The 26,158-nt window shown below is 38.1% G+C and overlaps 1 protein-coding gene across 1 annotated transcript in view; it reads left to right on the top strand.

The window, feature by feature from the left end:
- Nucleotides 1-4,544: 4,544 nt before the first annotated feature.
- The window catches only part of LOC131686797 (uncharacterized), a 352,205-nt gene continuing 330,591 nt past the window's right edge, over nt 4,545-26,158 (top strand). The window contains exon 1 of the mRNA XM_058970793.1: nt 4,545-6,376. The gene's annotated coding sequence lies outside the window, so the exon portion shown is untranslated. The remainder of the gene's footprint in view (nt 6,377-26,158) is intronic.

The following is a 26,158-nucleotide window of genomic DNA, read 5'->3' as shown; positions in this document are numbered from 1 at the left end:
TTTGATTTATTTGATTTATTTGATTGATTTAATTCATTTGATACATTTGAATCATTTGAATCATTTGAATCATTTGATTTATTTGATTTATTTGATTTATTTGATTGATTTAATTCATTTGATTCATTTGATTCATTTGATTCATTTGATTCATTTGATCCATTTGATTCATTTGATTCATTTGATTCATTTGATTCATTTGATTCATTTGATTCATTTAATTCATTTGATTCATTTGATTTATTTGATTTATTTGATTGATTTAATTCATTTGAATCATTTGAATCATTTGAATCATTTGATTCATTTGATTTATTTGATTGATTTAATTCATTTGATTCATTTGATTCATTTGATTCATTTGATTCATTTGATTCATTTGATTCATTTGATTCATTTGATTCATTTGATCCATTTGATTCATTTGATTCATTTGATTCATTTGATTCATTTGATTCATTTGATTCATTTGATTCATTTGATTCATTTGATTTATCTGATTCATTTTATTTGTATCCTTAATTTTATGCATTTCATGTTCAGTCATTCGTTTTATTTCATTCAATTTGTTAGTATGAGTCAATTTATTCTATTAATCTTATAACTATTTCTAAATATAATCTTAATTTTTATGTAATAACCTAATCTAATTTGATTCGTGTATTTGGATCAAAATTATAATGATTTCCATTAATTTTTCTACTCATTTTATGAATTTAAAAACCTATTGTTTAATTTTTTGCTTTACTTTTTTATTTCGGTCGTTTTGTTGATTTCTATAATTTATTCAGTTTATTCGAGATTTTATTTGTGCAAGACTAGAAACTGTTTTCATCTAATTGGGTGCCTACTTCTCGTGAGTTCTGCAAACTAATCCAACAGTGAAATGTGTAAGAAATGTCTCATCTCACTGCTAGGTGGATTAAATCGGTTTTTATATTTTGTTACCAAAAACCTAAAGAGAAAAGAAACATTTTGATTGTGATTGCATGATGGAGAAAAAATTGGTAAAATTTTTTTTCCAACAATAACTTCGTACATGTTTTTAAATTTTATACTAATTGACATACAAAATTGTAATTTTTATACAGAATATAATTCTAAGCACCATTTAAAATCAAAATGCATTTAACAAAAATCTTCCAAAATGCGATAGTTTTCGAGATATTTGAAATTTTGCTGTTTCAAAAACTATTAATTCGTGTAATTATGCTCTTTTTAAAAGTTATTCGCGTTACTCCATCAAAAAATGTCAAAAATTTAATGTTTATCGTTTTAAAGACGTAAAAGCAACCTTTTTAGTGTATTTGGATCATGGAGAAGCTTTCAATAGAAAAGTTTTCCTAACAACAACTTTTGACATTTTTTTATAATTCTTACTATTTGCAGTCAAAAATACAATTTTCTTTTTGAATATGATTCTAAACACCATTTTAAAAACAAAAATTTTCTAAAATGTAGTAGTTCTCGAGATATTTTAACTTTTGTTTTAACAACACAATTATTTTGTTTTATTACGACCTTTTCATAAGTTAGTCGCGTTTCTCCATCAACAATAATAGGTTTTTCAAAAGGCCCGTAAACTTTCCTGCAACCGATCCTATTGTGGTTGAACTACTTATTGATTTTTTCGTTAGGATCGGTGCGACACCGATAGCTTGGTGTCGATTGAATGCATACGTCACGGCTTGATGCTAGCAGAAAGGGAGAAGAATGATCGCATGGTCGTTCTAGGCGAGGATTTGTGAAGAATTTTTTGCCGGCGTCGGCGGTAAAACATGATGATGAGTTATGTTCTACCATAGACCATGCGGTAGACTTGGGTGCAACGCCCAACTCCTACTCTGCATAAGGCAAAGAATTCTTCACATTTCCTTTCGATCATGCCCATATGAGCCTGCCTAGTTCTAGTTTTCCGTTCTAAGTTTATAACTGATTTGCTCTAGAATACCTATCCGTCTTTCAATTTCATTGCTTTCGTTTCTCTTAGTCTCAAATTTGCCGAAAATAGCCAACAAAATCGATACAGTAGAACCTTGCGGCAATTAAAACATAGTAACATAGAAGTTATTGTTAGGAAAACTTTTTTACCGATTTTTTCTCCATCATGCAATCACATTCAAAATGTTTCTTTTCTCTTTAGGCTTTTTGTATCAAAATATAAAAAATTTAAAAAAATGGGTTTTTTCGTAATTTAAATTTTTATCATAAATTTTTGTTTTTTTTTTGAAAAATGACGCAACATTTTTTTCAGTGTATTTTTTTTTCAGACAGAAGTATTCATTCCCTGTAACTCGTTCTCAGACAGTTTTGCTGTATAAAATACAGTAATCGAACAAAAAAAAAATTGAAATTCATGCACGTAGAAACGTTTGCGCCCTTTTGAAAAGTTGCTCTTGAGTCAAAATAATCTTATTACCTGTGGAAAATATTTAGTCTTGCATGACGGTGAAACGTGTAAAGTTTCATTGGAATCTAAGATGGTCGGTCACGATTTTAAAGATTTTTGGACGGATCTTCGTGGAATTCCTCTAATATCACAATCAGAAGCAAGGTCCGCTGCAATTGGCCTTAAGCAGTGCCTTAGTGGGCGACATTTCTCGTTTCTTTTACAACTCTAGTGAGTGATTCCGACAGGGAACGTTTCCTAGAACCCAACTCTACAGCTCCGGTAGGACAACTCTGAAAAAATGGAGAAGGAATTTTATCTGTCATCTTTTGTTTACGATTTATTAGCACATAAGTACAGAGAAGTATGGTATCCAAACGACTTCTAGTTCCTTCTTGTACGCAGGGCCGTCTTAAGACCGCTCGGGGACCGTAGGCACCATTGAACGAAGGAGTTCAAAAGACGGAAACAGATTAAGCATCGCACCACAGAGATGAAATCAGCTCAGTATCTAACTTCAAGGGTTCTAAAATGGGACACTGTGTAACGGCATTCGAAAAGATAAGAAAATAATTGAATGCTAGAAATATGCATTGCGATTCTCTTAATGGCGTCCGTATAATTTAATGTTCAATTAGCACTATATTGACAGAATCATATATAGTATTTTGAAATCCTTAGTTACATTGCGTTGTTTGAGGATGAAGGAACAAGATAAATTTTCTGTAAATTCACCATTCCAACTCCCTTGTCTAGGCCAGCAAAGAATTCTTCGTACTTAATGATACAGTTAAGGCTATTTTCATAAACAATGCGCTTGTCTATGTATAACTGCGTAAATATTACAACATCTATTATATATGCTATCATATGTCAATAGATGCCACTCTTCATTGATAGATGAGCGAACATTACTAGTTTAGAAATCTATCGCTGAAGTATAACACTTTGTGATACATTAAATGCGGACAAACTTCGGTAGCAATGCATAATAGTCTATTTTGAGTTTTTTTGATTCGTACAATCATCAGATTTTTTATTCTTTTCATTTGAAGTTGTCTTGGTTCTCGCAGCGCAGACGAAAATTTTGGACGAATCAGACCATTGAACGGAGTCGTATTTTAACTCCCTGAAAATCCTACTCAAAACATTAACCGCGGCAAGACAAATTGTCCTGTAGTTTTAGTTATTTGCACATAAAGTGCAAAATTTATGCAATTCGAAATGAATCAAAATGCGATTTTAGAAGTTTGGTACAAGCTTTACGAAAGTCTGCCACTAGCTCTAATTCATTTTTTAATTGGAATCGCCGAAGCAGCAGTAAATTGTACCTACGTTGTCTTAGCGATCATAAGGTTTTTCGAAATTCTGCCAGTGCAGCAGTGACTTACTCTTCTACTCGAACGTGCAAAGCACCAGGCACCTTCATCGATCCACCATCTGCTACAAATTATTATTTAACGATCATTGTCAACCGGCAGCTAACCATCTCGCGCCACAAACGAATCGCAGCAGTCCGACATCAACATCATTCGAACCGTGGAAAATCCGCTTTTCCAAACAACTGATTGGCCTGCTAGACTGCCGGCGCGATTGTTTGTTATTGTTGCTCTCTACCCCAGCTGATGAAGAGCGAGAGAAAGGTTTGAGTGCCTGCTGAGTGCAATTCACTCACGCCATTTCGCATACGTTCGCTGCGATGCAAAGATTCGAATCGAATTTTCATGTTGCCCCTACAGCGTTTGGAACTCATTCTCACCGTACGCGTGGGAAAATTTGCTGACTGAGTGCGGTTTTTCGAACTGACAGCATTGAGCAGGTGTTGTACGGTTCGTTTGAAGGAATGTTTTAGTGTCGATAATTAAGGATATTTATTCAACTTTTTAACGTAATTCTAATAGATTGATGAATTAAATTATTGAAAAATTATCCCCTTATCATAGGAATATCCTAGATGTAATTCAGAAACCGCCATTCATACGCGGAAAACACCAACCCGGGGAGCCCACGGTTACGGGCGGTTACGTCGGGGTAGGACAGACGGGGGAACACCGTTCTCGGTGTGCTGCCTGCGGATGGCACAGACTGCTTGTCTGGCGAAAAACCGTTTCGATCCAGTCGGGAAGATGTGCAAGCAGTTTATCGCGACCGACCAACGTGGCAAGACCTGTGCGACCGACCTGGAGGACACTCTCGATTCTCGTGTTTGGCCAAAGGGACACACTGGAAGGGCAGTGCGATTCGGCAAATTCTATTCCTGATCGGTGTCGTCACACGATTAACTGCAGTTGGAACCGATCGGTGCTTCCTCGAGGGTTGTTTTAAATTTTTACCTCCAAACAATGGCGAACAGTCAGTTCGTTCGAGCAATAGTAGACGGTAATGGTTTAACAGTTTTCGATTGTGTCGGTTTTGATTAAAGAACAATAGAATTAGCTAGTAGATAATCCCTTTGATGTTCCGGGTAGTTTGAACTTAGTTCCCCTTAATAGAATGTATCCGTCCCCTGGTCCATAGTTCGGTGATAGTGAAACGAATCCAGTTTCGTAAATTAGTTGGTTCCATCTGGCATCCCCTGTATATCTGATCTGACTTAGGGAGAAAGCAGACTTAAACGTATTATATAGGCTATCCTCTAGAGAAAAGCTAAGCTCACTTAATTTTAGAAACGGTTGTGATTGTTGGCAATTTCTGTATTTCCTAGTGAGTGTTCACTTAGCGGAAAGAAAAGCTTTGTCTTCTTGTGGTTAGTGTAGATATAAAGTGAGTTTTCTGTGCACGATAATAAGTTAGTGTAAGAAGAGACGCAACATTGTCCCCTGCTTCCGTTGGGCAGACGAATGTGAGTGTGCTTGAATTTAATTAAAAGGCTGACGCAACGAAGAGAAAAATCTCCATGAAAGTGTTCCATAAATTCAAAACGGTGGAAAGAAATCAAGTGACAGTGTGCTTTCGTTTCCTTCCTGAGACAATTTTTGTGTGTGTTTTCTCTACCGAACCAAATAGGTTCTCGTACTTTGCGCGGAAAGGACCACGTTTTTCCGTTTGCCTCATTTTCGCATAAACATTTCCACGCCACGTCCCCAAGCGAAACGGTAAACGCGCAGTTGAAACAGTTAGTGAAAGACGACAGGAAAGTTCGTTTCATGTTTTTCCATCTAACTTAAGTCACACTTTTTCCGGCACACTTGCCATTGCGTTGCCGGGAGCCCTCTACTATTTCTATTCATGTACGGAACCGACCGTAAGACTATCTAATCCGGTGAAATATCGTCGCTTGCCTTTTGCTCGTAGCAAAATCCTGTCTGGGCAAGCCGTAAGTGAATGAATCTTGGCGACATTCTGCCATGATATCGAGACTTCAATCGTTGAAATAAACCGGTGTCGAGCGACCAGAATAAATACCAAGAACCTTTCGGAGAAAAAGTGGAACCGAACCTTTTTTGCCCAATCCAGTGGAAAAATAATTCCAAACTGTAAACACGTGATAATTCTCATCGTCCATCCTCGGAAGCAAAAAACGAAAAAAAATCAGAAGTAAATTCAATCCCATCCCAGTCGACAGAAAAACTATCATCCTGTACCAAACTATCTCCGTTTCCGCCTGCTGCCACTGTAACTGACTGCCATCAGGGTGGCTAGTGAAAAGTGTGCGACAAGTGTGTAGCACGTGCCACTGCTGCACCGAAAACGACGCCTGCTGTTTTCGTAAGTCGCGTCCAAAAAAAAGAAAAGAAACCAAAGTCGGTCCAGCAGCAGCAGCAGCACCAGCAGGGATCGAAGGGTGGGAAAGGACCCGTGGTTTGGCTGTGTGTGTGGAGAGAAGAAAGAACCGAAAGCACTATCCGTTTCGAGGAATCCAAGTGAGCGGCTGCTGAAAAGTGAAAGAAACGCGAGTGGCTAGGGCAGCAAGTTGAACTGAAGTGAGTTTGTTTTTCTTTTTTTTTTTGTTTTGGCTTCCAGCACGGAAAGGACTCTTTGAAGAAGGTAAGTGGTGGTTATGATGATGGTGATGATGACGATTAAACGGTTGGGTGGTTGCTTGTTTGTTTGGTGTTTTGGTATTTCACGCGGCGGTGATTGGGTTGAGAAAGAAAAGGTCTACAATATATCCAATTTTTCCGAACTCTTTCAAAAATAAGTATAGAAATATGAACAGTATGAGATCGGATTAGACTTTGGACGGTTATAAAATACATTTTGTTGTTTATGAAAGTAAGGAAAATTTTAAACGAATGAATATTATCAACATAGACGTATTTTACAAAATTCTCTTTGAAATTATTTATGAAGAGATTTATTTACTTTATGAAGAAAATAGGTTATGGAAACTCAAAGCATCTAGTGTGGTACGGCAAACAAAGTCAGCTTAACCTCACTCGACATTAAATTTTCTATATGTACCGGTCTTCAGCTCATGATAATAAGCTAGTAATTTTTCAAAATCTTTTCTTTTTCAAATTAGAATGTTTGCACATTTTCGAACACCGGGAGCATTATGTACAACTTTCAACCTGCTATAATAATTTTATAATTAGTACACTTGTAGAATTTCCATGAAGCGCCACATTTTAATTTTTTGACAGGGGACTAGCGTGCGAAAGCTACCAATTGACAATCTCATTGTATTAACTTTAGAACTATTTGATACATGTATACTTTGTATTAAATTTCAAAGTGTATACGACTAGCATAAAATACAGGAAAAGTGTTTTTAATGTTCAAGATTTCTTATGAGTCAGCTGCGGCAATATTGCATTTGATTTGTATTAGTTGGATAAACAGTAGACGGGTGCGCATTGAATTTACGAATATTATGGTTACTTAGTGTAAATAGGGTTTTCATTCACTTAGGCAGTTGTGATGCATTGCTGAATTAAAGGCAAAATCGGTTATTTCTAGAAAAATAGCCAAATAAATATCAAAATTCGACGAAAATCATATAAAATTAGAACGTGCTTATTACTGATATTTTTTTTGTTTCGTCAAACTTTTTGTTGTGCCCGGTCTTTATAACCCTTATTATCTTTTTCACTACATTAGAAAGAAGATTTTGATTCCTGTGTTTGAATTCACAGTTACATTTCGAGTTTGTTCATTGTCTAGATAAGGCTTGTTCGCAACAAAATCTGGACACCTAAAACACTTAGATCTCTTGAAATTTTCAACCAAAAAATAAATTACTTCTCACAGATATTGCCTTATGTCTATTCTTTCTAAAAATACATAATATTCAAAAAGCACTTTGAAGAGAGCGTTTAAAGAAGCGCGTGTTAGAAAAATTATTTTGTACAGTTCAAACAAAAATCAGGGATATCAAATTAAAATACTTCTATAAAAGCTTGGCCACGCTGCAAGTTTTGTTCACAGTGTTTCAAAATTGTCTAATTCTTGATTATCAAATAAAGGAAACGCATTAAACAATCTTAAAAAACGACCAAATGGATTCGATAGTGAGACGAACATTCAGAAGAAGGCCAAATCTTTCGGTTCGCACTGTTGTTAGGAAAGTAAAAATGTCAACAATGTTTATGCATCATTCGAAGCAAGGAATGAAGTCATTTAAGGTAATGACGGTTCTGTATCATAGTGGTAGCCAGAATGTGTTGACTTTTTTTCGTGAATATTTCACCAAATTTCGCTGAGTGATGACAATATTTAGGACGTAGAAGATTTCAGCCAGCTTAATACCATGTTTTCTATACTGCTATGTAACGAAATGAGGTAACAAAGTAATTCTGATCGATAGAGAAGTCTAAATTTCTCAAAAATTTTTCGTTTGGCAGGTCATCTGCAACAGTGGATGTTAATTTTACCGAACTCTCCGGGTGTTACGTCCTATCATGCGAAATTGGTCTCTCATAATGAGAGAGAGAAGTCTAAATGCCAACAGCTGGTATCAACTAGAGAAAAATACTAAAAATTGTGGACTAAAGTAACTAAATTGACTATCTCCGATTTTCGTTTGAACTGTTCATAGTAACGACCGAGGAATCTTTAGATAGAATAGACATACTTCAATATCTGTGAGAAATATTTTATCTTTGTGTTGAATGTTTCAAAAGATCTATGTGTGTTTGAATGTCAAGATTTTGCAGCGAACATGCTTTAATGTCTGTTTAATTATTTTTTTTGAATATGGTTGACTACACAACATATTGTTAGAAAATTGATTTCTATAGGGTGTTTGGTTCATGGCTAAGAAGGGGTGAAAGAGGATCATATTTGCGGAAAAAATCACTCTACACATATCATCAAATCACAACCGTTACAGAGTTAACGAACTTTTTCTCTATATGACCTGGTTGTCTTTTTATGCTTTTGATTCAAGAAATGTACCTTGTATTTCAAATCTTTTAGTTCCATTGGAAAGGGGAGAAAATTTCCCACTCAATGAAGTTCTCATATCTTTCAGGTGATGGATTTAAGTAAGCTTTAAGTGGTGAAGTATTTAAAAGTGTTTTCATGAGGTTTTTGTGAGTTTTCTCAAAATAAAGAATAATGAACATAACAATACCTGCTGTCCCAATGTCGAGTTTAAAAATGATCCATAATTTATTCTTCAATGTGATATTCGTATTCGAGCTCATTTCGTTGAAATTTCATTATTAAACTTTCTTTGTAGTAAACTTGTAAGTACTTAAAAGACTAGTAATTTAGACTAGCCTAAACAATTTGCTTTATATGTTTATTACCAAGAATTCATTGGAAATTTCCTACCAAATTATGTACTAATGGCTCTTGTTTAATGGCTCTTGGTTAAGTATACTAAGTGACGATTTACCAGCAGTTTAGAATTATTGTTTTTAGAGGAATTCTGTAATTTATCTAACTTCTAATTAATTATTTCCATTATTGCGATTGTTCATTTGATACCCCTTAACATTCTTTACATCTTGTTTTTTGACACTTTCTTCCTATCTCTTTTTATTTATTTATTTTATTTTGGTAAATACAATGATATGATTAAAATGATTTTGCGTGGAAACGAAAAGAGGTACTGATACAAACTCAAAGAAGGACAAATAGAACTTGCTAAGGTGCATCATTTCCATAATAATAAAGGTGATGCTTGATATGTACTATTTTGAAGAAAATTAGCAAAAACTCTAATAATACAATAACTTTGAACTAACTGACTTCTAAAAGCGTACTAAATTCACTTAACTGTAAGATATTAGTACATTTTTGTATGTAAAATTTTTGTAGCTTTCCTGTGGAAATTGAAAAAAAATATGATAAGTGTCATACTTTTTATTTATAGCTAGTAGAAGAGAAAACAAGGTAAAAATATCCAAGTTCAATAAGCCAAATACGTGGAAACGAGTAGAGATAAGTGTTTGAGGTCAACGAACGAATTATGCACCTTTTTTGTGCGAACAATCCGAAGTACTAAAATAATGATGCTAACTATTTAAGTTTTCGAGAAATGAACGAAAGCTCGAAAAAACGCTAACTTTAGATACCAATAGACTTGAAATAAAAAGTGTACTTTTTGAGTTAAAGGCGTTTAAAGATAAACAGAGCGAGAAAAGGCGCTTTAACCTAGGCTTATTAGCCAGGGCAAGGTGTAAATTCTTCTGTCCCATCCAAAAAGACCAAAGGAGTGACATTAACCTTTTTAGCCAAGTCACTCCCAACGTTTTGAACCAACACAATCTGAAACGGTCGGTACGGTTATCCTCGTTTCAGCCTCATTCAAGTTTCAAAACGATTCGTTGGTTAAATTGTTCATTAAATAAATAATTCAATAGCCGAATAATATTGGAGCATCTTCCAACCCAACTCTGCACAGCAGGCCTGGCCGTTTTAATATTTGCGACATATTATAATATGCTTCAAATATTAATGTAGACAAGAAAAAACACTAAAATATAACTGCAGTGTTTTCCAGGATGCTTTTCAATACTGGCTGTGTAAGGGTTACAATAGAATAGAATAGGGGCATTTAAAGACAAACAAGTCAATTTCAGAACAATATAATTTGCATTCCATAAACAGTATTTCTCTTTATGTATTTTTTTCTGTAATTCTGTGCGAAACCTACTGGAAGAAGATATAGTTGGCTAGGCCGGATTAGAAGTCGGCTAAATGTTGTGCTTCTGTTGGGTAAATTTTGCGTTTTCCTAACATTCGTGTTTAATTGCATTTCACATACATTTCTCTTGAATTTGAACATAAATCTTTATTAGATTTCTCGTAATGCTTTTGATGAAATAAAATCACACTTCAGTGCTGTTGGCGAAGATATTTTAGACGAAGTAAGGGCCGATAGCCGCGACATTTGTTAGTGTCAAAAAATGGATATCGCACACTTGGTTCGAAACTGGACAGAATATGACTTACGTGTTATCAACCAGAAGAGAAACATAAAAATACAAAGATTAAAAATTCGTTTTCTTTTTCGGGTACAAGATACAATTTACGATAACTACAACAACAATGACTGCTAAAGAAATAACAACAGGAACCACAACAAGTACAACAACAGTAATAATAACCGCAACTACAACAAAAGTAGTAAAAACAACAACACAAAAAAAACAAAAACCACAACAGCAAGAACAACATAAACAAAATAACTGCATTAACAATAACAACAACAACAACAACAGAAACAGCAACTACAGTAGAAACAACAACTACAACAGGAACAATAACCACAACAAAAACAAAAACGTCAACAAAAACAGGAACATTCACACATGTAGCTAGTGGATTCAACAACAATCACCATAGCAATCAACATCATTTTTTATCTTTCTTCTGTGAACGTTCCTGTTTTCGTCAATTTTATTGCACTTTTCAGAGGCAGACCAGGACAAACATATCGCGGTTGGTGACAGTACCATAATTTTAGATAATGTTGTTACGTATAACGAATCACAACCAACTTCTAAGAAAGCCAGTGAAATTTTGGTTTACTGTCAAAATTTTAATAGAATGAACGCTGTATAGAATGCGCTGTAAAGATGAATAAAATCCATAAGAATTTACTAGGATCCTCATTATCGATAGTTCTAGGTAAGTTGAAATGAGGACATAAAAAGTGAAGAGATTTTTGGAAGTGACTATAACATTTTTAGAGATGATCTTGATTTACAACTAACCCAGAGAATGTCAGGTGGAGAAGTTCTAATCGCAGTTTCATCTATATTAAATTCTGTACTTATTGTTATTGAATTTTAATATGTAAGGGGTGAAGGGGGGCGGGTCATTCAGCCGAAGGCCATTTCGCCGAATGCCGTTTAGCCGAAGGTCATTTCGCCGAATTGGTAATTTTTTTTTCTTTTTCGAGGGTTGTCCTACTGGAGCTGTAGAGCTAGGTTCTCGGAAGGGCTCCCCGTCACACAGTGGGGCCGGCCAAAACCTCCAAAATTTATTGTCGATTTTCACACCTTTTATATTTTTTTCTAAATGTACATTACCTAAAGCTGTATTCGGCAAATTTTTGAGTCAATCGATTGAAAATTATAAGTGCTACATTTTTTTGAACCGTACAAGTTCTTGAAAATCTGCAAGAATTTGAGTGGCAAAAAGTTTTTATTCATTCTAATTCATCTTGCTCCAATAGGTACTACAACGTTAATTTAACAACACATATAGGCGTTTCTAATAGAAAATCATCTCAATTCAATGGTGTATTTCGATTTGAGAAATAATGAGTATTTAAAAAGTTACCAATAAAATCATTATAACTATGTTGCTTAACGCGGACTTATTTACATTCGGGGTGTCATCTCTTTATCGGTAAAATCGTGTTGAAGGATCTCATCTAGTACAACTGACGTAGAATTTTATCTAGTTTTCAAAAATCATAGTGCCATCTTGCGCCGTTTTGCGCCGAAGGTTGATATTTGGACATTTGTAAAATTAGTTTTTTCATTGAGACGCATGGTAATTTTTGATTTCATGAAGTTTTGCATTATTATTCACCGGTGGATTTCTGTTCTGAACACTGCTTGTAAATTCAGGGTTTGGGGCGATTTCCTTGATACAAATATAAGTATGCCTTAACCGTCTTGCAACTATGATTCTTGTTTCTACATTTTCACAGTTATCTGCAGTATAGAAAAAATCAAATAAATACAAGGCAACGCGGCAAACTAAATGCAACTATTATTATATCTTTTTATGAATCCCATCTCTTTGGCAGGTATTGGTCGTTAATTTTACTGGTGACCGATGTAAAGTAAACACGTGAGTGTGAAAAGTGTTCTTTTTTACCCGATTTTTAGTTATTGACCAGTAATGCAACATTTATTTTCAAGTGCAAACTGCCTATTGAAGCTATCACAATCAACAATCAAATTCAAAATCTCACTCAATAATTCACTTCCAAATTGGTGAGAGTTTCATGCAAAAATGCTCACGCCTCTATTTCAAAGCATACACATACAGTGCAAAGTATAGGCAGGAATATAGTAAAAATGCTCAGGATGATTTTGTACGCAAAACCAAGTCAGTACCCCCAAGGAGATATATTCATATCATCATTGGAATTGAAAATCAATGGAAAAGTATTGAGCGGCTTAGCTGCAGTATGCATCGTATGAGCAACAGTGAATAGAGCATAGTAGAGCATGATTTGAAATCTTCATCAAAATCAAATAAACCTGTCATCTTTTAATAGCTTTGGCGATAACTATAAATAAATACACCAATAAAAATTTAAGGCATTCTATCAAACACCTTAAGATATGCTATTTTTATAACTATTCTAAACGCATACGTTTATAAATAAGTAAAAAAGAGCTATGAAGGGATTATTTTTTCTACGATGGTATTCAGATTGGACTGAAGATCTGCAAATAAATTTATAAAATTACATCATTGTTTATTCACCAGATTTCGATAAATTGGGACCACCCTATCTAACTCGTTACTAAGGACTACCCAAGGAAATCAAAATGTTTCTGTTCACTTACGAAGTATCTGTTTTGAGAAATTAATAAAATTCACTTTCGCAAAATTTAAAAAAATATATTTTAGAACCACCCTAGGATGCCTAATTTTCATTTTAGCGTCCTAATTTAATCAAAATCGAGTTCAGCGCACCAAAATTACCCTTAGATGCTATTTTTAGACATTTTAAACTACTTTTGAGGTTTTGTCCAGCTTTTGTATGGAGTGGATGCACTGTGCGCATGGGCATGTGTAAAGTGTTTATCAGGGCCACGGAAGTCTGTTTCTTCCGTTCATTCCTCGTCAGTAAAAAGGAAAGCTCGTCTCGAAATGGAATTATCCCGGTTGGAAGAGAAAAGAGCGTTGGAAAAAAAGAAGCTCGAGCTGATGTTGGAAGAAAAGTACTCACTACTAGAGAAATCCATGATCGAGGCTGATGTTGACAGTAGCATACGCAGTCGAAGTGAACTGGAACACGAGTCGTCCCATCGGTCCCGTCATACCGCACAATGGGTTAAAGATCAATCCAGCTTAAACCAAATGAATAAACAACAATTCCCGAGCCTTCTAAATCACCCGGAAAGTTCAAAGATCGAGCAAAAAGGCGCAGTGGGTGGGATCTTGTTTGAAAAAGATGAATCCCAGCAGGATGCCTCGTCGGTCAGTGGAAGTCAACCTAGGTTGCAAAAGCCGGGGAAAACGGAGTTACGTACGTTGCGCAAGGATTTGCAACGGTTACAAAAACGTAAGCCTACACATGTGGAGCTACAAGAGCTTCAAGAGCAGCTCCAACGATGTGAACTAAGGTTACAACGACAGGATACTCTAACACAGCAATTGTCTGGGAAAAATATTCCTCGTGCAGCGATCACATCACTAGGAGAAATCCGCAAAACTGGTCGAACGGCAGTATACAAAGATGGAGCGCGACCACGCGAATCGAGTGGCCCGAACCCCACAGCAACTGGCGGCAAGACAAGTGCTATCGAGAGATTTGCCAACCTTTACGGGTAATCCGACGGATTGGCCCGTCTTTATTAGTAATTATAACTACACAACCGAAGCGTGCGGCTATAGTGACGGAGAAAATATGATTCGGCTTCAGCGCAGTTTGAAAGGCCCTGCCTGGGAGTCAGTTCGTAGTCGTCTTATGTTACCCACTTCAGTCCCTCATGTTATCGAAGCGCTTCGTATGCGCTATGGGCGGTCGGATTTGTTAATTGAATCATTGATTGAAAAAATCAAAACGGCTCCAGCACCCAAGGTTGATAAGTTAGAGACGATTATCGAGTTCGGCATGATGGTGCAAGCTCTATGTGACCACATGATAGCGGCCGAGTTGCTCGATCATCTGGCCAACCCAACGCTACTGAAAGATTTGATTGAAAAACTACCTGCTGAATATAAAATGCGATGGGCTGAACACCGGAGGAACAAAGCTATCATCAACTTGAAAACTTTTAGTGAGTTCATGGAAGGAATAGTAACAGATGCATGCAGTGTATCATCACATACAGTCTACGACAAAATGTTGCGACGCGAAAAATCGCGACTGACAGATCGAAATTTAGTCCATGCAAATCATGACACCACCTCCGATGTCTTATATGATCAAAACTTACACAGCGAGAATGTCAACGAAATAGGAATGAGGTGCTCGGTGTGTCAAAAAGAAGGGCACAGGGCTAGAGAATGCGAACATTTTCGAGAACTTTCGATAGATGATCGTTGGAAAAAATTCAAACATTGAACTTGTGTCGAACCTGCTTGTTTGGACATGGCAGAAGGGTTTGCCGCAGCACAAGACGTTGTGGAGTGGGTGGATGTCAATACCGTCACAATGCTTTGCTACATTCTGGACCAAAGCTACCGATTATTAGTAATCCTCCAGCATCAGTGTATCACAATCTGCACCAGCGTGATGCTCCTCTGCTTTTTCGCATTGTCCCAGTGACTTTGTATTGCGGCGAGAAATATGTTAATACCTATGCCTTCTTCGATGAAGGATCATCGTTGACGATGTTAGCGAGCGATCTCGCCACTAAGCTAGGTGCGAAAGGATATAAAAAAACACTACGCCTCAAATGGACTGGCAATGTTACCCGCGAGGAGAAGAACTCTCAACGAGTGGAAATAGAAATATCAGCACTGGGTAAAACAAAACCCTTTAAGATGTCGGAAGTGGGAACAATTCAATCTCTCAATTTGCCAACACAGAGCCTTTTGGGTGAAAATTTTTAATACATACGAACATTTAAAAGGACTGCCAATCAAGAGCTATCGTAACGCAAAGCCGCAGTTACTGATCGGCATCGACAATTTGAAATTGGCGCTGGTCCGCGAAGGACCAAATGGAGCACCCACTGCCGTGAAAACGCGTTTAGGTTGGTGTGTATACGGTGGGCGTCACGAAACTACACATCCTTCTCTCAACTATCACCTTTGTGAATGTAACAACGATAACGCGATGGAAGGAATAATGAAGGCCTATTTTACACTAGATGAGATGGGAACTAAGGCGCATGCGAAAACACTTTCAGAAGATGACCAGCGTGCATCTAGAATTCTCGAGCAAACCACTTGTATGGTTGGTGACCGTTACGAATGTGGACTACTGTGGAGGTTTGAGTCCTTTGAGTTTCCGGATAGCTACGCAATGGCTGTCAAAAGGCTGCAGTGCTTGAAAAGAAGAATGTTGAAAAATCCCACTCTAAAAGAGAATATTCAACGCCAGATCCAAGAATACCTAGAAAAGGGATACGCACGTAGAGCAAATTTAGAAGAACTAAATCGTGCGGACCCGCGTCGTACCTGGAACCTGCCACTTGGTGCAGTTTCGAATCCAAAAAAGCCGGATAAGATTCGGCTTATATGGGACGCCTCCGCGAAGGTTGACGGAATATCGATGAACTCACTGCTGTTGAAGGGTCCAGATCAGCTGATTGCGTTACCTAAAGTTCTCTTCCATTTCCGCCAACATCGGGTAGCGGTTTGCGCAGATGTAAGAGAAATGTTTCATCAAATACGCATCCGTGATAAAGATCAACACGCCCAGAGATTCTTGGGTCGGATACAGTTACACACTTTCGTAGATGCCAGCGAGGTAGCTTACTCTTGTGTTTATTATCTACGGATGATTAACGATGATGGGTCGATAGAAGTAGCCTTAGTCGCGGCTAAGACGAGAGTTGCGCCACTTAAACCCACGACAATACCTAAACTTGAGCTGCAAGCTTGTGTACTAGGAACGCGCTTGGTAAAATTCGTCGTCGATGGACACTCTCTATGTATATCGTCCAGGCACATGTGGACGGATTCCACAACGGCTCTAAGCTGGATAAGCTCTGACCCTAAGAAATACCGACCGTATATTGCATTTAGAGTTGGTGAAATTTTAGAAACAACGAACCGCGGCGAGTGGAGATGGGTGCCTTCAAAAGAAAACCCAGCGGATGAAGCCACAAAGTGGGAGGCGGGGCCCCATACAAACCGCAAGAGCATTTGGTTCAGTGGACCACGATTCCTTTATCTACCGGAAGACGAATGGCCTATGTCGACCAGGGTAACTATGGTTTCTGAAGAGTTACGAGCCTGCTACAGTCACAGAGAGATTCGATTGCCGGAAATAGTCGTGGATTTTAAAAGATTTTCGTCCTGGAATCGTTTAGTACATACCATGGCATATGTGCACCGATTTATAAATACCGTACGCAATCGTAAGTCAAGGTCGAGCAACCCTGCCTATCTTCTGCAGAGCGAATTAAAGCAGGCCGAAACATCTCTATACCGAATGGTGCAGTGGGAATGTTTCCCAAATGAAATGGTAACAATGACATCGAATCAACTTCTACCTCGAGAAAAACAACAACCGCTGGAATCAACAAGTAATATATTAAAGGATACACCTATTCTGGATACCTGTGGAGTCCCTCGCATGGATGCTCGAACCAGCAATACACAACATACTCTGCCAAATCTAAAGTATCCCATAATATTACCACGGAAACACATTGTTACTACACTAATTATCCAGTCATTGCATCAGAAGTTTCAACATGGGAATAACGAAACAGTCGTGAATGAAGCTCGTCAACACTTTCGTATTCCACGACTGCGTGTATTGGTGAAGAAAGTGTCAAACGACTGCCAACATTGTAAAATCATTAAAGCGCGACAGAAAGTACCTCGCATGGGACAATTGCCTAAAGCCAGATTGTCGCCCTATGTAAGACCATTTAGCCACGCCGGTCTCGATTATTTTGGACCTATTTTAGTAAAGGTTGGTCGAAGCCATGTAAAGCGCTGGGTGGCTCTCTTTACGTGCCTGACGAGCCGCGCCGTGCACCTTGAAGTGGCTTTTAGCTTGTCAACCGAGTCATGCGTTATGTGCGTTCGGCGGTTTGCTTGTCGACGAGGATCTCCAGTTGAAGTTTATAGTGACAACGGCACCAATTTCCAGGGTTCAGAAAGACTGCTTCGCGAACAGATCAACGAAAAACTAGCTTCGACTTTCACTGGCACTACAACCGCTTGGCGATTCATTCCTCCCGGAGCGCCACACATGGGTGGTGCCTGGGAAAGAATGGTCAGATCCGTTAAAGCTGCGCTAACGACGGCCTGTTATAGCGAAAAACTGGATGACGAAGCTTTCCAAACGTTTCTGGCAGAGGCAGAATCCATTGTCAACACAAAACCCTTAACTTATCTGCCCTTAGACACCGAAGAACAAGAAGCTTTAACGCCAAACCATTTCTTACTGGGTAGCTCTGCAGGTTCTCGTATACCAGTGTTCCTTGCTGAGGAGAGAGCTCTATTGAAACGTTCCTGGACCATGATTCAAAAACAATTAGACGGATTCTGGAAGCGGTGGATTAGAGAGTACTTACCAACGTTGTCTCGGAGAACAAAATGGTTTGGTGAGGTGAAGAACATACCATCAGGCGACTTGGTCATTATAATAGATGATACCAAACGAAACTCTTGGATCCGGGGTCGAGTAGTGGATACTATTGCAGCCAAGGACGGAAGGGTGCGTCAAGCCGTGGTGCAAACATCTGGTGGTATAATGCGTAGGCCAGTTTCTAAACTTGCAGTACTGGATGTGGAAAGAGATGGAACCCTGCGAAACGGAGAGTTCCACCGGGGGGAGGATGTTGACATAAAAACCACTGAATTGCCAGCACTGCCAACTGCTGATTTGGAGTTCAACTCCGCCAGTCTTCAGGGACAAAATCAGATCGAGAGAACGAACGAAAAACGTGGTAACTGAATGGACTACAACTCGAGTCCCCAACACACAATAATTAAAGCGATATTTTCTCTTTCTTCAATGAACCATGTAGCAAATCGTTCCGCCATTCATTTTTGGTAAAAACATAAAACTTCCCAAACTAAAACAACAAAAGGAAACCCCTCAAAAGATTTAATTGCAATACTGGGCTTTTACCGAACACATTAAAACAAAACGTTTGATTGTAAAGTGCTAATGTATCCTCCTGCTCCAGTAAAATAAACAAACGTCAGAAACGAAAAGAGCCAAATGAATTTACGCACCAGCCTCGAAATGCGAAAACCGTGTCAAACCCAGCCGAAACAATTTCTTCTCCTTGGGTTCCGATTTTACGGGCCATTTGCGGTTAGGGTTCGGAAACGATCCTCACCGCCTTCCGGCACTTATCAAATGATATCGATTCGATTGGGAAGATAAAATTGGGCTCATTTCGTTTTTTATTGCGATGCCATAAATGTTCTATTTTAGAAAATTTTCAACTGCTCCAAATCCGATTAAATTCAAGCAAAAATTACGTAAAATTTCTATTTCAGAAGCGAGCTCGAAAAGGATAAAAATATCCCAGATTCTCACAAATCCATGACAATTCCACTTTTATTAATTCGAATAAAAAATTGCATAATTAATTTCTTCAGGATTGTGGCACTCTACCGTAAGATCCTTCACGCGGCGACGACGTCGGTGAAAAAAAATCAGCATTCCGAGAAGGGGTTTCCTTAGTTTCCTCTTGGCAGCTGAAATGAAGAGCGAGCAGAAGAAAAAAAAAATCAAACTGGAAGTCAACAGACGAACGAACGAAATTCAAATGAAGACGGAAGAAAGGCACTTCCTATTGTCTCTCTCCCCACGGTCCGGTCCGATGCGAGGGAAAATGGGTCGCTAGCTTGCGAAAGTCGTGGGAAAACGCGAGGGAAAAGTGAAACAGGAAAAGCATTTTTCCTCCCTGTACTTCCTGGTAGAAGCTGCCTTACTCTTCACCGTCCCACACTGTGTCGGTCTAATGAGGGATGGCAAAGTGGCGGACAGAAGCAGCTTCACCGCTATAAGGCTGCCTTCTGTATTTTGCTTCTCATTCAGCCATTCTTTCGTTCAGTCATTCATTTATGCAACGAGTGTGGCTCAATTTGAAGCACTATAAAAAAAGTGCTGTCTAAGAGTGGGAAACCCGCAGACGGTGCCTGGGCTGTTTGGCTGGCAGTCGTCACCCGATGGCACTATTCGTCAATGCTAGCGTGCTCTCACCGCGGAAGAAAAGTTGAAATATGCTAACGAAAGGGGCTCGCGTGAATATTTGGCGAACTTCATCCACCACGACCACCAGCCGGATGTAAGTGGGAAGCGTGAAAAATTTGCACAACGAATTGCGAATTGTGTGAAAACTAAATGAAATCTTGTGCTGATTGTTACAGGGATGATTATTGAAGGGGGTACCGAAACTGAAATTTAGTTAAGATGAAATTGAATTTAGCAGTGGGTACAAGAAGTAACCACCGTATGGGGACCCCGAGAAAACACCTCAGATGCATTCTGTTGCAACATTTTCGTGAGTTAACCCTGACACAGACTGGTTAAAATGTTCTACACCATGGTGACAGGTTCGTATGACAGCCGACGCAAAACCGGAAACAGAAAGAACTTCATCATCTCTGCTCTGCTAGGTCACACCGTTGATTGTGACCAGTCTTACATCACAACTGGGCATAGTCTACGTTTCGAAAAAGAATTGCTTTCGGATTCCGAAGCGAGTGTGTCGAGAAGAGGATCGGTCATTTTATGCTATGGCACTTCCTTCTTCCGGAAGCTGGTGGAGTGCAATGCAATGAGTTCAATCACAGAATGTGCTAATTTGGAAGGGAAATAAGAGAAAAAGTGGAAACTTTTTGGCATAATTGTCGAAGGATTTTTTTTTCTTGTTGGACGACGGTTTTCGAATGCTTGACGTAAATTGGTGAAGGAATCATACGAGAAGTGGTTTCTAATTGAATAATTTCCATCACTATTCGGAGTACGGTAGGTGCAACGTCACCATCAATTAAGAGACGATCATTACTTATGGATAATGGAAGTCTAGTTTAGGTCAAAATAAAGTAAATTGATACTCATTTGTAATGAGGAATTTTTATCACCAGGGCGGGCGAAACAGTTTCGGTCTAAAAGGGTAGTAAGGTAAGCATTTTCGTAATGGCAGCCCTAAGTTTGCGCCGCTAAAACAACAAAAAAGATGCATAAGCACATATTAATGGATCGTTTTACATTTTCTTTTCCTATGGATCGTTTTGTAAATATCCATGAACCATAATTTAACGTTCGATATATGAATCATTTCTAATGTTCATTTTTACATCTTCTATGGACCAAGAAAAATTATTTAGCAAACATTTTCATCAAATTTATGGAACTTTTCTGACATTTTATTGCTCCATTTTGTAATACCGTGGAACATTTTTGTCGATATTATGGAACATATCGACGTGTTTTATTGTACATTGTTAATATTCTATGGATCAATGTCAGTTAATTTATGGCGCAAAATGTATCATTTTATGGAACATTTCTAATATTTTTATGGGGCATTGGTTGAATTTAATTGCACTTTTATTACTATTTTAGTGCTCTTTTGCGACCATTTTATGGTTCAATTTTACATAATCTATGGATCAAATCACCCCTTTTTATGGATCATTCACACAGTTTTATGGATTTTCGGCTTTGTTTTATGGAACATGGACAACTTTTTTAAGGATCGTTTTACAATTCTTTTTTATATGAATTTTTCAATATTTTATATGCAAAAGTACATTTTCCCTTTTCGCAATATACAGGCTTGCATTACAAACACATAAAATCATTCACAAAGCATTAGTTCGAATGAAATCGTCAAAACCTTGTTAGATCACGACCGAGAGGATTCATTTTTTTAGCCCTGGTTCATGCTATTGGTCTAGGAGTGATTTTTACCCGTAGTGAAGAAAATTCAGACATCGTCTGTGTAAGTGAAAATGAAAATTCCCGGATAACAACTGGTAGCTACTTGGATACACCCTTAGTATCAACTTCCGCCTTCTATTAAATTTCGTTCCATTAATTTCCCATTTCCTACGATAAAACCTTCTTTTCGCGAGTAGTGAAGCCCATATGGTACAGTTGGCTAATGGAAATGAATCTTCGACGACCGACATTCTCTCAGACTCAATGAAATTTGAAAATTTCTCCGGTTGGCGAAAATAATTCTGATAAGTCTTCTTTTTTATACAAATAATTTCCATCTAATACAACCGGCCCCTGGATGGTCTACTTCTGGACCAAAGATAAGCCAATCAAAATCATCGATGCATCGCGTAACTAAACAATACACTATGATCGATCTTCAACAGATAAATATGTTTGCTGGTTGCGAGTTTTTTTTAAGAAGTAGTAGCATGTCTGCGTACCCACCCGGGAAGAAGAGATTAATGGTGCGGTCTCCGACATGTGCCCTAATTGCGAAGATCTGCTGAAGTATGGGGTTTATTCTTTCTGTTGCATCAGCTTTATGTATTCATTTTTAGTACAGTGTATCGTTACACTGTTATACAGAGTAACTTCGTTTTACTATAAAATGTATCGAAACAATTTACGTGTTGTATGACACTGACACAACGATATAATCTAGGCTTAAAACATCGACCGAATATAGAGCTGGTCTCAGTTAATGTTTATACCTAAAACCATCAACACCCCTTTTTATTTGGTTCACCGAAACAACTTTACTAAACACCATTTCCACCTTTTCCACGTGTTACCTCCACTTTGATATATATAAAAGTTGGCGACGAGGAAAATTGAAAGTGAAAAACCGCGTGCTTTTGAAGGAAGTGCTAGTTACCCTGCGTTCATCGGAAAGCATCCCGGGAGCGGAACGCGTTGGTTCAGAACGGCTGGAAGTGCGAGATAGTTACGACTATTATCTACATTTGGTGGTTGGGAGAAAATCTAACTGTTCCGTCCGGATTTTTGTTCGGTTCGGCAAATCATTTATTGTTCCCACGTAAGTACACTGCAAGAAAAGTGAAGTGAATTGTAAAAAAAATAAAATAAAATCGGAGAAATTATTCGCTCGTTGGTAACGCCATTTTGTTTGGCGGCGTCGTTTTTTTAGGGTAGTGTACACATTGCGAACTAAGTGATATTTTTTTCTTTAAAGAAATTTGATTGAGTTGGACCAATTGGATAGTATAGTTTCAGTTTTATTTCGGTCCCACTACATAAATTTTCATGAATTGGTAATTGATCTATTTTAATTCAGTGACAATAAGAGTGTTTTCTCGTCTAATTTATTTAGGTTAAAAAGAATTTTCAGCTTATAGGCTGAAGGCGGTTCCGATTGGAGATCGTTTGTTCGTATCTGAAGGGCCATCGCTGTGCTTTCCCAGTAATTTCAAGAGCCAAGTGTCGCTAAGAATTGCGGCTTAAGGGTAAAAAGGACATCGTTCGGTAAGCGCAAAAATTTTTTGGTTTTTTTTCGAATCATTGTTTGTGATTTTTGTAATAGTTATGGCTCAAATGAATATGGCGGCCGTTATTGAGCCGTATCGCAAAGGAGCGTCATTTTCGGACTGGGTAGAAAGACTCGGGTATTTCTTCGCCATGAGCAATGTGGCGGACGATGCGAAGAAATCGCATTTTATAACCCTTAGTGGTCCATCTGTGTTTTCAGAGCTAAAGCTACTTTTCCCCAATAACAACTTGGCGGACGTTGCTTACGATACGATGATTGAAAAACTGAAAGCACGATTTGACAAAGTCGAATCGGACATTATTCAGCGATTCAAGTTCAATAATCGTAAGCAACATCCTGACGAATCCGCAGAGGATTTCGTGCTTGCGATCAAACTGCAGGCAGAATTCTGCAATTTTAAAAACTTTAAAAATGAAGCAGTTAGGGAACGCATCGTTGCTGGTTTGAGGGATGAAATCCTTCAGCAGCGTTTGCTTAACGAGCAAAACCTAACCCTTGAGTCAGCGGAGAAGTTAATTGCTACGTGGGAGATGGCAGGGGCCAATGCCAGGACCTTGGGAATCGGTAACAATTCGGGACAAATAGCTTCTTTAAAAACCTGTTTTAATCCACCTAGCGGTGCAATTGTACCTTTCTCATTTCTCTAAACTATGGCACGGAGGCTTTTTATGTTCAACATAATTGTGGAAATGTCCATTACATTCTTAGTACACTTTGCACTTATACACAATGGCATGCCAGCCACGAACTTGATGAGCTACGTGTCGACGGTGAAACACTTGAAACAAAAAAATATCATACTCCATTAGCCTAATCAGCATTAGATCAATGTTATCTGCTTGCTAACTCATTTTGTCATGCGGGGCTGGGTATGTGAAGAGGGCGAAAGTCCCATGAACGAACGACTCCCCAGCTTAAATTATTATGCTTTGTGATACAGTGGTGGTTTAAAGATGACGGGGTTGAAAGGGAGGGGTATGAGGGCTGGATGGGGTGGTGGTCTGAGGGGTGATTTAAGGAGATTTTTAAAGGAGGGGCGCGAACAGTAGAGGGGGGGGGGGTGTAACCCCTCTCCGTAAACCATCAACTACGCCTCTGTTAAAATCCAGAAACCCTAAACGAGTCGAAAAAAAAATTTGGCCGGGATTAGGTTGACGTTTTTCAGAGTGATTGCATAACCTTTCTATATGAGAAAGGCAAAAATGTGCCAAAATCCAAAAAAGTGAATCGTAGTCAAATTTTTTTTCGAGTTTGCATCAAATCTCGACGTTTCATGCACCTTGAACACATTTAGCATCAAAAATAAAAATTCTATTTTTAATTTTTCCTATAGTTTATATGAGAAATTTCTGTGTGGCCGTACTCTGAAACCCGTAATTCCGGAACCAGAATTCCGATCGATCCAAAATTCAATAGCAGCCGATGGGAAGGTTGCACCTTTCATTTGAGACTAAGTTTGGGCAAATCGGTCCAGCCATCTCTGAGAAAAATGAGTGACATTATTTGACACATACGCACATACATACACACACACACACACACATACACACACACATACACACACATACACACACACACACATACACACACACACATACACACACATACATACATACACACACACATACAGACTTTTTCCGATCTCGACGAACTGATTCGAATGGGATATGACACCCGGCCCTCCGGGCCGGGATTAGGTTGACGTTTTTCAGAGTGATTGCATAACCTTTCTATATGAGAAAGGCAAAAATGATTTTAAGAGACCCCGTTCATTGGCGTTAGAAAAACTGGCAGCAACATTTGCCAGTGCTAGGGCAGGTGCTCATGATAACCGACCTGCAGAAAATAGACAATCGGTGAAAACCCGTTTGGGATTTAAACCATATAGCTATGCAAAGGAAAATGATGGCAGGTATAAAAAAGGTTTCACAGGTTTTCGTCCTGCTGGATGGAAGGGTGAAGAGGATACACATCGTGCCGAGAGCCGGATCTGCGACTTTTGCGGTATTAGAGGGCACTTGAAGAAGAAATGCTTCAAACTGAAGAATATGCGCAAGGAAGCGGTCCAGTTTGTGGATTCGGGGGCAGGACCGAGCAGCCTAAGCGAGCTTTTCAACAGGTTGGAGACAAATGCTTCGGACAACGACGACGATGACGACGAAAGGAATAACTCAGGTGAACTTAATTGTATGCATGTGTCTTCTATTAATCACATTAGTAATCCTTGTTTGATTGACTTGAAAATAGATGATAAATCTCTCAAAATGGAGATAGATTGTGGGTCTTCGGTTTCAGTGATTGGGAAACGACAATATAATTTAAATTTCAACAAAACTTGATCAAAATCTACAAAGGAATTAATGGTTGTTAATGGTGCTAAACTTTCAATTGAAGGTGAAGCGAATGTTTTGGTTAAATTCAAAGGAAAGGAAGCAAAATTGAAGTTGTTGGTACTGAATTGTGACAATGATTTCATTCCTTTACTAGGGCGACCATGGTTAGATGTGTTTTTTCCCGGTTGGAGATTATTTTTTTCGGATAATTTGTCCGTTAACAATGTGTTGTCCAACAAATATCAATGTGATGCAGTTATACAAGATATTAAACAAAAATTTTCAAATGTTTTTATTAAAAATTTCTCTACTCCTATTGACGGGTTTGAAGCCGAATTGGTTTTAAAAGATGATGTTCCTATTTTTAAAAAGGCCTATGACGTACCCTATAGATTGAGGGATAAAGTTTCGAATTATTTGGACAAATTGGAAAAGGAAAAGGTAATTACTCCAGTAAAAACTAGCGAGTGGGCATCTCCAGTAGTTGTCGTTACTAAGAAAAATAATGATATTAGGCTTGTTATTGACTGTAAGGTGTCAATAAACAAATATATTATTCCCAATACTTACCCTTTACCTGTTGCACAAGATTTATTTGCTCGTTTAGCTGGTTGCAAAGTATTTTGTGCATTGGATTTAGAGGGGGCATACACACAATTATCTCTATCTAAACGGTCCCGGAAATTCATGGTAATTAATACAATTAAAGGGTTATTTACATACAATCGATTGCCACAAGGTGC

The sequence above is a fragment of the Topomyia yanbarensis genome, chromosome 3, assembly GCF_030247195.1.
Source record: "Topomyia yanbarensis strain Yona2022 chromosome 3, ASM3024719v1, whole genome shotgun sequence".
NCBI lineage: Eukaryota > Metazoa > Arthropoda > Insecta > Diptera > Culicidae > Topomyia > Topomyia yanbarensis.
Note: the sequence above shows the minus strand (reverse complement) of the source record. Positions and strands in the feature narration are given on the sequence as shown.